The 13,864-nt window shown below is 39.2% G+C and overlaps 1 long non-coding RNA gene across 2 annotated transcripts; it reads left to right on the forward strand.

Annotated features, from left to right (window-relative positions):
* The first annotated feature begins 8,962 nt into the window (after window positions 1-8,962).
* On the forward strand, window positions 8,963-13,287 carry LOC147912307 (uncharacterized). 2 transcript variants are annotated; one of them, XR_015550048.1, is made up of 3 exons: window positions 8,963-9,184; window positions 12,588-12,684; window positions 12,790-13,287. It is a non-coding gene; the product is annotated as an uncharacterized LOC147912307 (long non-coding RNA). The 2 variants fall into 2 exon arrangements; XR_015550049.1 differs by having other exon boundaries at window positions 8,966-9,184; window positions 13,006-13,287.
* The last annotated feature ends 577 nt before the right edge of the window (window positions 13,288-13,864 follow it).

The raw sequence follows: 13,864 nt of genomic DNA on the forward strand, positions 1-13,864 counted from the left end.
TCAGAGCCTGCTACATAGAAGGTGTTCAGTGGATATATGTGGAGTGACTGAGTATGGCAGGTGGAAGTCAAGGGTTGGAGGAAAGCTTCATGGGAGGGGAAACAATATAAGCCACATATGGAAGCGTGAAAAGGATCCATTTAGTAAGTTCATGGCTGGCGGAATCATGGGTTGTAATGGCAGATTTAGTCTTAGATATTGGATGGTCTTGAAGGACATTCTAAAGATTTAAGTTTTGTGTGGTTCCAATGGAGGCAAGGAGAATATCAGAAGGTTCAGAGAAAGATGTGGCATGATTGGATATGAACTATAGGACCGTGCCTTTTAGGATTTTGAGGACTGTTAGGGCTGGTGGTCCTATGTTATTGGTCTAATACTGGTATCCAAACATTAACAAGACCACAGGCACTCTTCTCATAAGGTTGCCAAGGGAAATCTCCATGTTAGGGGTCAAAAACAAAGAAAAGGAAAACCATATTTTATCAACTTTTTGTCCTCAACTCCCAAGAACTCTGGTAATATGGGCTTGGAATGTGGCATGTAGAGTAGTGGAAGCCTAAGGACCCTCTTCGCTATCCCTAAGCCTAGACCCTAACCTGGGCACTGTGCTCCGGTTGGCCTTGAGGAGGGACAGAAACTTGAGATTAGTGAACTGGAATACATACGAAAGAGAATTGAGGAGCAAGACAACCGGATGACTCAATCTCCCCAATGTGGGAGAAGTCCTGGGCCCCTTTGCCATCCCCTGGTCCATAAAAGGAGAAAGCAAAAGAAAGAACCATATGGATGGCTGTGATCATTAATCCACAGAAGCCCTGCTCGTTAGTAAATGCAGCCCAGACACATGCCTGGAATCTGACTCATTAAACAAGTGTCCCTCCTCCTAACGAGAAGAAAAAGAAGGCAGAGGGAAAAGTAGATATTTGTCTTTTCAGAGGCCTAGCTGGAAGAGGGCTTAAAGAGGCAAACTATTAGAGGCAGTGAGAATTTGAGCTAGGTCAATGTCCATGGGACCAGAAAGAGGGTTTGACATGGAAGAATCTGATGTGATGTTGGGGTGAGAAATACAGAGGCATTGAAGACGATTATCAGTTTCCCATCTCCTGTGACTGAGAGGATGGCGCTGCCGCCATTAACTGAGATAAGCAATGAAGAGACCACAATGATTTCTGTTCTTTTGCAGTTTTGGTGTAGCCTTTAAACAAAACACATCTGCCTGTATCCCGAGGCTACCTCAAGGCCAAGCTAAGCTGTAAGTTAATAAACAGGTAATATTCCAGTGTTAAGACAGGGAAAAATGAAGACTACCTTTTTTCTTTTCATGGAGAAAAAAGAATAGGAAGGTAGAAGTCTTCAGGAGGGAGGTAGACTCAGGGTTCTGGAACAAATGGCTGCTTGTTTGACATCTTTTTTGTGTCTCAGAGGATCTCAGAAAACATCTAAGAGGTGCTGAAAGCTTTTGGAAGGATTATGTCAAAAAAGAGTTGTGAAAGAAGGCAGTCACAGAAATTACTCTCTAAGCAACATTTTCATAGTTGAGCAGAGAGCGTTTGCTCTGGGAATTGCTTAAGTATGTGAGAAGAAAGAAGAGACTCCTCTTTAAAGCCAGCGATGGTATTTTAAAAAGAAGGAAAGGAGCAACATGATGATTCTAGGCTCATGAGGAAAGATACATACATGTACGTTAGTGTTTGCCCTAGAACCACTGAAGCGAGCTGGTGATGCATGCAGGATAAACAACTGAGATAAGAATTGCTGAAATGTAGTTGATATTCCAAGTTAATATTTTCGGAAGACAAGAAAAAGCCTGTGGCAGAGAAGGGACACAAACTCAGTGATTGCTAACAAGTCATGTGATTTAAGAGAACACCATAGTTAATGAGGGTCATATCCAGGCACAGACTCTTGGAAGGCCCAGGAGCTGGATACTTAGGCAATCATCAGAGGTAATAACAGACAACGGCAAATGTCAAGGGTGGTAGTTTGAGCCATAAAGGAGATGGTAAAACTGGGAACTTTGGCCAGTGGCTGGGAGGAAATTGTAAGAACTCAGTGTAGAAGCCGGAAGAAGGACCTTGATAACAGAGAACTCAGGGTGTTTTCATTTGGGTTCTTGTCAGGGCAAGAGCCAGTCCTCCAGATGAGCTACCTTGAGCCTTTATAAAACAATGTGTAAGCTCTTCATGTATGTATATGAAATGATCCCACAGAGTAAAACAAAGAAATACGGAGCGCTCAGTGTAGTTTACGCTATAGTATGTGTAAAACGAAGGGTGCCCAGATATATATACAATTGTGGCTCATATCTGTGGGGGATGGTTCCAGGCCTCCCACGGATACCAAAATGCTCAGATGCTCAAGTCCCTTATATACATAAAATGGCGTAGTATTTGCATATAATCTGTGCACATCCTCCTGTATACTTTAAGTCATCTCTAGATTCCTTGTAATGTCTAATACAATGCAAATGCTGTGTAAATAGTTGCTACACTGCATCGTTTAGGAAATAACGACCAAAAAAAAAGTTTGTACAGATGCAACCATGGTAGGCCTTTCGATCTGCGGTTGGTTGAATCCAAGGACGCAGAATCCACAGACACGGAGGGCCCACTGTGTGTTTGTGTGTGTATATTTACATGTGCATATGTATCTACCTTGGACCTTCTGGCAGGATTCACAAGAATTTGTAATAATGGTAATGGTGGTGATAGGAAACTGGGAAAAAAGGAAAAAAGGGGGTGGAAGAAAGAATTTATCTTATATCTATAACTTGTATGACCTACAGAAGAAATTAAAGATATTTATTTTAAAAAGAGTATGTTGCTTGGGGATTTCATGTGAGAATAAATGGAGGTATATGTCTTAGAAATGGCAAAGAATGAGATGAGCAGTCATCTCACGTTATGGGAGGAAACATTTTATTTTATTTTATTTTTTTATTTTTTTTTATTTTTTATTTTTTTTTAATTTTTTGTTTATTGCAGTAACATTGGTTTATAACATTGTAAAAATTTCAGGTGTACATCATTGTACTTCTATTTCTGCATGGACCACATCATGTTCGCCACCAAAATACTAATTACAACCCATCACCACACACGTGCACCGAATTATCCTTTTCACCCTCCTCCCTCCGCCCCTCCCCTCTGGCAACCACCAATCCAATCTCTGTCCCTATGTATCCGTCCATTGTTGTCACTATCTACTACTTAATGAAGGAAATCATACGGTATTTGACCTTCTCCTTCTGACTTATTTCACTTTGCATTATACCCTCAATGTCCATCCATGTTGTCACAAATGGCTGGATTTCGTCGTTTCTTATGGCTGAGTAGTATTCCATTGTGTATAGATACCACACCTTCTTTATCCATTCGTCCCTTGATGGGCACTTAGGTTGCTTCCAAGTCTTGGCTATTGTGAATAACGCTGCAATGAACACAGGGGTGCATGTACCTTTGCTAATTGGTGTTTTCAAGTTCTTTGGATAAATACCCAGCAGTGGAATAGCTGGATCATATGGTAGTTCTATCCTTGCTTTTTTGAGGAATCTCCATACTGTTTTCCATAGTGGCTGCACCAGTTTGCACTCCCACCAGCAGTGTATGAGAGTTCCCTTCTCTCCACATCCTCTCCAACACATGTTGTTTCCTGTCTTGTTAATTATAGCCATTCTGACGGGCGTGAGGTGATATCTCACTGTAGTTTTGATTTGCATTTCCCTGATAGTTAGTGATTTTGAACATCTTTTCATGTGTCTGTTGGCCATCTGTATATCTTCTTTGGAGAAATGTCTTTTCAGGTCTTTTGCCCATTTTTTAATTGGATTGGTAGTTTTTGTGTTGTTGAGATGCATGAGTTCTTTATATATTTTGGAGATTAAGCCCTTATCAGATGTATGGTTTGCAAATATCTTCTCCCAATTGTTAGGTTGTCTTTTCGTTTTGTTGATGGTTTCCTTTGCTGTGCAGAAGCTTTTTAGTTTGATGTAGTCCCATTTGTTTATTTTTTCTATTGTTTCTCTTGCCCGGTCAGATGTGGTGTTTGAAAAGATGTTGCTAAGACTGATGTCGAAGAGCGTACTGCCTATGTTTTCTTCTAGAACTTTCACAGTTTCAGGTCTTACATTCAAGTCTTTAATCCATTTGGAGTTAATTTTTGTGTATGGTGTAAGGTAAGGATCTACTTTCATTTTTTTGCATATGGCTGTCCAGTTTTCCCAACACCATTTGTTGAAGAGACTTTCTTTTCCCCATTGTATGTTCTTGGCTCCTTTGTCAAAGATTAGCTGTCCATAGATGTGTGGGTTTATTTCTGGGCTTTCGATTCTATTCCACTGATCTGTGTGTCTGTTTTTGTGCCAGTACCATGCTGTTTTGGTTACTATAGCTTTGTAGTATATTTTGAAGTCAGGGAGTGTGATACCTCCAGCTTTGTTCTTTTTTCTCAGGATTCCTTTAGCTATTCAGGGTCTTTTGTTGTTCCATATAAATTTTAGAATTCTTTGTTCTATTTCTGTGAAAAATGTTGTTGGAACTTTGATAGGGATTGCATTGAATCTATAGATGGCTTTAGGAAGTATGGACATCTTAACTATGTTAATTCTTCCAATCCAAGAGCATGGAATATCTTTCCATTTCTTTGTGTCTTCTTCAATTTCTTTCAGAAATGTTTTATAGTTTTCGTGTACAGATCTTTCACCTCTTTGGTTAAGTTTATTCCTAGGTATTTAATTCTTTTGTTGCAATTGTAAATGGGATGGTATTCTTAATTTCTCTTTCTGCTACTTCATTGTTAGTGTACAGAAATGCAACTGATTTTTGTATGTTGATTTTGTATCCTGCAACTTTACCATATTCGTTTATTACTTCTAAAAGTTTTCTGGTGGATTCTTTAGGGTTTTCTATATATAAAATCATGTCATCTGCAAATAGTGACAGTTTCACTTCTTCCTTTCCAATTTGGATCCCTTTTATTTCTTTCTCTTGCCTGATTGCTCTGGCTAGCACTTCCAATACTATGTTAAATAGGAGTGGTGAGAGTGGGCATCCTTGTCTGGTTCCTGTTCTTAGAGGGATAGCTTTCAGTTTTTCACCATTGAGGATGATATTAGCTGTGGGTTTCTCATATATGGTCTTTATTATGTTGAGGTACTTTCCTTCTATACCCATTTTATTCAGAGTTTTTATCATAAATGGATGCTGGATCTTGTCAAATGCTTTCTCTGCATCTATTGAGATGATCATGTGATTTTTGTTCTTCATTTTATTAATGTGGTGTATTACGTTGATTGATTTGCGAATGTTAAACCATCCCTGCATACCTGGAATAAATCCCACTTGATCATGGTGTATAATCTTTTTAACGTATTGTTGTATGCGATTTGCTAGTATTTTGTTGAGGATATTTGCATCGATGTTCATCAGTGATATTGGCCTGTAATTTTCTTTTTTTGTGTTGTCCTTGTCTGGTTTTGGTATCAGGGTAATGTCAGCTTCATAGAATGAGTTAGGAGCTTCCCCATCCTCAATTTTTGGAAGAGTTTGAGAAGGATAGGTATTAAGTCTTCTTTGAATGTTTGGTAGAATTCACCAGGGAAGCCGTCTGGTCCTGGACTTTTATTTTTAGGGAGGTTTTTGATTACTGTTTCGATCTCCTTACTGGTGATTGGTCTATTCAAATTCTCTACTTCTTCTTGATCCAGTTTTGGAAGGTTGTATGATTCTAAGAATTTATCCATTTCTTCCAGATTGTCGAATTGGTTGGCATATAGTTTTTCATAGTATTCTCTTATAATCTTTTGTATTTCTGAGGTGTCTGTTGTAACCTCTCCTCTTTCATTTCTGATTTTACTTAGTGGTGCCTTCTCTCTTTTTTTCTTGGTGAGTCTAGCTAAAGGTTTGTCTATTTTGTTGATCTTTTCAAAGCACCAGCTCTTGGTTTTATTAATTTTTTCTATTGTTTTTGGTCTCCATTTCATTTATTTCTGCTCTGATTTTTATTATTTCCCTTCTTCTACTGATTTCGGGCTTTGTTTGTTCTTCTTTTTCCAGTTCCTTTAGGTGCATTGTTAGATTGTTTATTTGAGATTTTTCTTGTTTGTTGAGATAGGCCTGTATCGCTATAAACTTCCCTCTTAGAACCGCTTTTGCTGTATCCCATAAATTCTGGCATGTCCTATTTTCATTTTCATTTATCTCCAGGTATTTTTTGATTTCTTCTTTGATTTCTTCGTTAACCCAGTCGTTGTTCAGTAGCATTTTGTTTAATCTCCATGTATTTGTGGCTTTTCTGATTTTCTTCCTATAGTTGATTTCTAGTTTCATACCGTTGTGGTCAGAAAAGATGCTTGGTATTATTTCAATCTTCTTAAATTTATGGAGACTTGTTTTGTGGCCTAATATGTGATCAATCCTGGAGAATGTTCCCTGTGCGTTTGAAAAGAACGTGTATTCTTCGGTTTTTGGATGGAATGCTCTGTATATATCTACTAGGTCCATCTGTTCTAGTGTGTCGTTTAAGGCCAATGTTTCCTTATTGATATTCTGTTTGGATGATCTATCCGTTGGTGTAATTGGAGTGTTATAGTCCCCTACTATTATTGTGTTACTGTCTATTTCTGTTTTTATGTCTGTTAATAATTGCTTTATATATTTAGGTGCACCTACATTGGGTGCGTAGATATTTACAAGTGTTATATCCTCTTGTTGGATTGTTCCCTTGATCATTATGTAATGCCCTTCTTTGTCTCTTTTTACAGCTTTTGTTTGAAAGTCTATTTTGTCTGATATGAGTACTGCTACCCCAGCTTTCTTTTCATTGCCATTTGCATGGAGTATCTTTTTCCATCCCTTCACTTTCAGTTTGTGAGTGTCTTTAGGTCTGAAGTGTGTCTCTTGTATGCAGCATATATATGGGTCTTGTTTTTTTATCCAGTCAGCCACCCTATGCCTTTTAATTGGAGCATTTAGTCCATTGACGTTTAAAGTAGCTATTGATAAGTATGTACTTACTGCCATTTTTTAACTTTTTTTTTTTTCCCTCAGTGTTTTAGTAGTCCTTCTCTGTTCCTTACTTCTTCTATACAGAATTGATGGTCACTTTAGTTTGACCTCTGTCTGAAAGCTGTACTCTTTAACTACCCTCCTCCCTCCTTTTATGTTTTTTATATCATATCTAACCTCTTTTTTGTGCATTTGTATCCATTACGTTCTAATCGTGGAAATAGATAATTTTTCCTATTTGTGGTCTTCTCTTTTCCCCTTAAATCAGTCCCTTTAACATTTCTTGTAACACTGGTTTCTTGGTGACAAACTCCTTTAATTTTTGCTAATCTGGGAAAATTTTGATCTCTCCTTCCATTTTGAACGATAACCTTGCTGGGTAGAGTATTCTTGGCTGTAAGTTTTTTCCTTTTAGCACTTTAAATATATCGTGCCATTCTCTTCTAGCCTGTAAGGTTTCTGCTGAGAAGTCAGCTGATAGCCTTATGGGGTTTCCTTTGTATGTAACTTGACATTCTCTTGCGGCTTTTAGGATTCTCTCTTTATCTTTAATTCTGGACATTTTGATTATGATGTGTCTTGGTGTGGGCCTCTTTGGGTTTATCTTGTTTGGGGCTCTCTGTGCCTCCTGTACCTGGATGTCTGTTTCCTTCCTTAGGTTAGGGAAGTTTTCATCTATTATTTCTTGAAATAGATTCTCTGCCCCCTTGTCTCGCTTCTTCTCCTTCCGGGACACCTATAACACGGATGTTAGTGCACTTGATGTTGTCCCAGAGGTCCCTTAGACTGTCCTCACTCTTTTTAATTCTTTTTCTCTTTTACCTGTTCACCTTGGGGAATTTCTTCTAGTCTTTCGTCCAGCTCACAGATCCGTTCTTCTGTATCCTCTACTCTGCTTTTGAGTCCCTCTAATGAATTTTTCATTTCCACGATTGTATTCTTCATTTCTGGTTGGTTCTTTTTATATCTTCCATTTCTTTGTTGACATTCTCACTGAGTTCATCTATTCTTCTCCCCAGATCAGTGAGCATCCTTAACACTCTTAGTTTGAACTCTCTGTCGGGTAGGTTGCTCATTTCTGTTTCACTTAGTTCCTTTTCTGGGGTTTTGTCCTGTTCCCTTACTTGGAATGTATTCTTTTGCCTCCTCATTTTGCCTCTTTCCCTGTGCTTGTGTCTACGTATTAGGTAGGTCAGCTACGTCTCCTGCTCTTGGATAGGTGACCTTATGTAAGTGATGCCTTAGGAGGCTTCCAGTGTGCTTCCCTCAGTTCTCAATGTTCCAGGGGTGGCCCCTATGTGGGCTATGTGTGTCCTTCTATTGTGGCCTGTTAGCTCTCCCTATAGGCGCCCAGGGAGGCTGAGTTATGCTCCTGGCCAGCTGTTGTAATGGTCAGCTGCTTGTAGTTGTTGTGGGCCCTTCAGTGTCTTTATCAGGTGTGGGGAGCCCCAGCACAGTTGACTGTAAGTTCTAATACCACATTTGTGTTGCAGTATTTCTTTTAAGTGAGTAGGCCCCCAGTGTGGCAGGTTTTTAGGCTCAGGGCCTTACAATTGCTGTAAACCTCTAGCCTATTAGGTCTCTTGTCAGCTCTCTGAGGATTGCAGCTGGGTGGGGCTGCCCTCAGGCACAGGAGCACCCAATTGTTTCAGGCTTTGGAAGGTGGGGCAAACCTCCTATGTGGGTCTTTGAGAAGCACAAGTCTTCTGCAGCTGACAATCCCTGTTGCCCACAGGTCCACACACAGTCAACACAGTCCTGCCCCGTGTGAGCGCCCCGACCTCCCCAAGCGGACCCAGTCTCTCCAAGGCAGGAGCCCCACACACTCCGCCACCACCCCACACTCTCCACCCGCTCCTTGTGCACACCCTGCCCCGCTCAAGTCAGCTCAGTTGCCAGGCTGCAGAGAATCCAGTCACCAATCTATGCAGGCCCACAAGTTGCCTGAGGGCTTGTTGTTGGGTGGGGCCAGTCTCTAGGGTGGGTTGCCTGCCCTGGCTGAGCTGGATTAAATCGGTGCTCTAGCGGGTGGAGCAGACCCTGGGCTAGCAGGTCTCAGGGAGAACTCCAATGGCGTCTGTGTCAGCACGCTCACACCAGGCCACAACAATGGCCGCCGCCAATGTCCCAGTCCCTGGAGAGGTCTCACCCCTCGCCGTGATATACTCAGGGCCTATTAGGTGAGTCTCTTGTCACCGAAGCACTGTGTACCTTTCTTTCTGGTGATTTTAGGATGCTTTCTGGAACGGGTGAGTTTGTGCACGGGCCCTTTAAGAGCCAGTTTTAGTTTCTTTGTGAACCGGGTTTTCTGGGGGTGCTACCCAATGTTTTAGTAGCAGGCAAAGTCAGATATTATGCCACTGGTGTCGATTGTGCTGGGTCCACAAAATGCCCACAGCGGGGGCGCTCCCCGGCTCAGGGCCCCGCGCCTCCAGGGAGGCTGCGTACCTGTGAGCTGCTCCCGGCGGCCGTGACGCTGGCGGCTTGTGAAGGCGGCGTTTTTCCTCTCCGGAAGGGAGTCTCTGCCTCTTCCTCTCCAGTTAGGATTGTCCGTTGTTGCAGGAGTTCCTCTTATCCAGTTTTCAGTTCTGTCTCAGGGGTAATTTTTCCACGAGTAGTTGTAAATTGGCTGTGTCCACGGGAGGAGGTGAGTTCAGAGTCTGCCTACGCCGCCATCTTGACTCCGCCTCAGGAAACATTTTATTTTAACAAGTTGTTTCAAATGTGCATCACCCATAATTTGTGTTTAATGTGTAAGTTCGAAACTTTAACTCATAAAATCAAATGTGTCAAGTGGGTCTAGATTAGAGACGCGTTTCCTTGGAGAACAGAAATCAATCAAAACCACCCACTTTTGGGGCTGTGTGGATTTTTGACTCTTTCTTGCTATCTTTAGCAGTATAGTTAAAATTCAAGAGCAAACCTAAGGGATGAACAAACTTCTTGTATGTGAAACTGTGGAGTAAATTCCATGTGGCAATAGCTTTGTGATAGAGCTCTTCCTACACGCAGGTGTTTTTTTGTTTTTTGTTTTTCCTAGTTGGTATCAGCAATGTTTTAGTTTAAAAACACCAAAAAATTGACTCACTAACTCAACAACCCCCCTCCCCCTGCTGGAAAAAAAGAAAAGAAAAGAGAGACAGATGATGGTGATGAAGACAAACACCGTACTTCACAGTTCTGCTTAGGACTAGTTCTACCTGAAATATGTTTGCATTAAATCACAACAGCTTACAATACCAATTCATAGTTCATTGCAAACTTTTCTCCTGCCTGTAGCTCTCATTGGGGTCACTGGGGACAAAAACTGAAAGGATTTTAGATGATGGTGTACAGGCTCTTACTATGACTGAAATCCCATTCAGGATGACTGAAGGATTGATTTGTGCAAGTCATGGATGCAACATTAAGTATAAATAAGTGTTGGGCTCGACTTTTGGAAGAACTGGAAATCCTTTGGGAATATAGATTTATATTCAGGCATTATTATGTCAAGGCGATGCTAAAGTCATAGTCAGCCAAAATGTTTTAACAACGTAAAAAGGAATACTTTAAGTAATTATAAAATGTTAAAAACAAAAGACTTTTAGATTTAATCCTGATTCTAGAATTTCCTCATTTTATTTTCATCCTTTACTACCTCAATGCCTCAGTTCTTATCATCTCAGAATTGGGGAGATCAATGCTGCTTCATGATGACTAGAAGAAACAACTTAAGAAAAGTTATTGCATTCATTCTCCTTCATTCTGCAAGGACGAAATGTTAAAATTTTAGAAAAATTATTTACATTGATACAAAAAGATTATTGATTCGATTTATTGATAACTTTAATAATTTTGCCTGTTCTTTTGGGTTATGTTCCTTTGGCACATTAATAGCTTACTTAGCTCCTCATTTGGAGACACTCTGATTGCAAAGTGAACCCACAAGGTTGCTTTTCTTATTTATGTAAGCTCTTCTTTGTGTTTTTAAACATCTCTTCTTTGATCGAAAGCTCTCTTGGAGCCTTTTTCCTTCTCTTGGATGTAAGATAGATTCACGGAAGAGCATTTCCTTCAGTGCTTCAGTCTTGTTTACAGTAATACGTTCTTTTGAACTTTTATAACTGATGTTTCCGAGCATTCACAATTCAATATTGATGCATTGGAGTTGAACTACCAAACACCAGTTTCTGTAGGAAAGAATCAAACAGTTAAGAAACCAACGAATGGTGAGAGCTATTAAATACTCTGAGATTCTAGCTATTTATCACTGGTGTTTTGGTAATTGTGATTTATTGGGCAAAGTTACAAGGCTCTGAGTTCATCATGCTTCCACTTCTGTATCGTGGCCCAGACTTGCTGCTTTTGTTTGTAACATAAATCATGTCTGGATACCAAAGTCTCCAGATTTGCTAACCTTTCGACTTTTTGTTTTTTTGTATTCTTTGTGTTTCCTTATTAGGAAATCTTGATGCTGTGCTTAAATGCATATTATTTCCCTTAAAAAACATAGTCCAGAAGTATTATTTGACTTAGGAATTACTAGAAGACAGGCGGGCTTCAAATTTATGGAATTTGACCCCCATTTAAAAAAAAAAACTCTTTTTGCTGTCATTTTGAATCACAATCACCTACTCAAAGACTATTGTTTTTTGAAATCTTGACAATAAGTAGTTCATTCTCTCTTCTTCTGGATAATTACAAAATTAGCGTTCTAAATATTGCTTTGAGAAGTTACAGTTTATTGTCTCTTTTCTTTTAAGAATCTCCCTAGAATGCTTTGCCCTTAATTCTTTACATGCTAGGATCCTTGCTGTCATTCACAATTCACATCAAATGTCCTTTCCTCACATAGGCCTTTCCAATGCTTTCTAAAGTGGTCCCTGCCGTTACTCTCTTCACATTACCTTGTCTTATGTCAATATCTGAAATTATCTTCCTTATCTGTTTCCTTCTTTATTGTCTGTATCCTCTTAGTAGAAGGAAACTTCTGTGAGGGAAGACAAGCTCCTCTCCTTGTTTTCAGCTGTATGCTCAGAGCACAGTCCAGGACTCACTATGTAATAGACATTCAATGAACACTTGAATAAATTCAATAAATACATGAAATTGGAGTTAGAGCTTTTTTCCCCTGCAGCTTACTGTGTGTATAGTCTTGAGCATATTATTTAATCCCATTCATCTTATTTTTTCCTTTGTGAAATATTGAGTTGAGCATTATGACTTAAAAAATTGCTTTGAGGTTGAAAAGTGTTATAGCTTTAACTTTGAAAATTCCATTTAATTAGTATTGTTTATGGCAAGAAAGCCCATTGCATTGGATTGTATCACTCTACTAGTAGACATCTGTAATTTTATTTTAGCTGAATGATAGTTTTCATTTGATTTTGAGAGGAAATCGTCCCGATTTATATTTTTCCTTCTAGTAGATACTTCCTTTCTGTTGTAATTTTAACTTGATGTCGTAGTATGGAAGAAAAAGCTCAATGTTTAAAAGGACACATATCTCTGGCTATGCACAGTCAGGACCTCATCAAATTAGGCTTAGTGGTACTGAAGTTAAGCTTGAGAGATGATAGAGAATCTCTTGTTCACTCCCAGGGATCAGCTGTCTTTGGAAGCCCTCATTAATGTCTACTCTTCATTTGTTCTACAATTCAAATTCAAAGCCCGGATTCCAAATGACTAAAACAAATAGGTAAGAACAGCTGGCTTTTTTTGCCTCCTATTTTTTTGATCAAACTATACTTTTACATGCATATTCTTATGATATAAATTATTTTAATAACCTTATTTAAAATAGGATAAAGAATCTGGCCCTTCTTGGGAACTCTCATACACTGCTGGTGGGAGTGCAAACTGGTGCAGCCACTATAGAAAACAGTATGGAGATTCCTCAAAAAATCTACCATATAGATAGAACTACCATATGATCCAGCTATTCCACTGCTGGGTATTTATCCAAAGAACTTGAAAACACCTATGCGTAAAGATACATGCACCCCTGTGTTCATTGCAGCATTATTCACAATAGCCAAGACTTAGAAGCAACCTAAGTGCCCATCAAGGGACGAATGGATAAAGAAGATGTGGTATATATACACAATGGAACACTACTCAGCCATAAGAAACGATGAAATCCAGCCATTTGTGACAACATGGATGGACATTGAGGGTATTATGCAAAGTGAAATAAGTCAGAGGGAGAAGGTCAAATACCGTATGATTTCCTTCATTAAGTAGTAGATAATAACGACAATAAACAAACACATAGAGACAGAGATTGGATTGGTGGTTACCAGAGGGGAAGGGGGGAGGGAGGAGGGCGAAAGGGATAATTCGGCACATGTGTGTGGTGATGGGTTGTAATTAGTATTTGGGTGGTGAACCTGATGTAATCTACACAGAAATAGAAGTATAATGATGTACACCTGAAATTTATACAATGTTATAAACCAATGTTACTGCAATAAACAAACAAACAAACAAACAAAAAAGAATCTGGCCCTTCTTATTTCCTTCTCATGCTAATTTTCTCCCTGGTACTTATCGGTTTATTACTATCTAACATCACACACACACACAATTCATTTATTTATCTATCTTCATTTTCTGTTTCTCTCAAGTAGATTGTAAATTTCCACAACAGAGACTTTTTTCCGTTTTTGTCTGTTTTGTTTACTGTGTGTCTACGAGGTGTCTGTCACATAGTACAAATACAATAAATATTTATTGAATGAAAAATGAGTATATCCATATATAATTTCTAAAGAATTCTTTTCATTTAGTCTAATAAAGTTGGGAATCTGTGGGCAAAATCACATTTCAGCAAAAATATATCCTTAAAAAAATTAGTCATTATTTTAGAACTTCATTTT

This window comes from Ceratotherium simum, chromosome 37 (genome assembly GCF_057802395.1).
Source record: "Ceratotherium simum simum isolate JZ-2026a chromosome 37, ASM5780239v1, whole genome shotgun sequence".
NCBI lineage: Eukaryota > Metazoa > Chordata > Mammalia > Perissodactyla > Rhinocerotidae > Ceratotherium > Ceratotherium simum.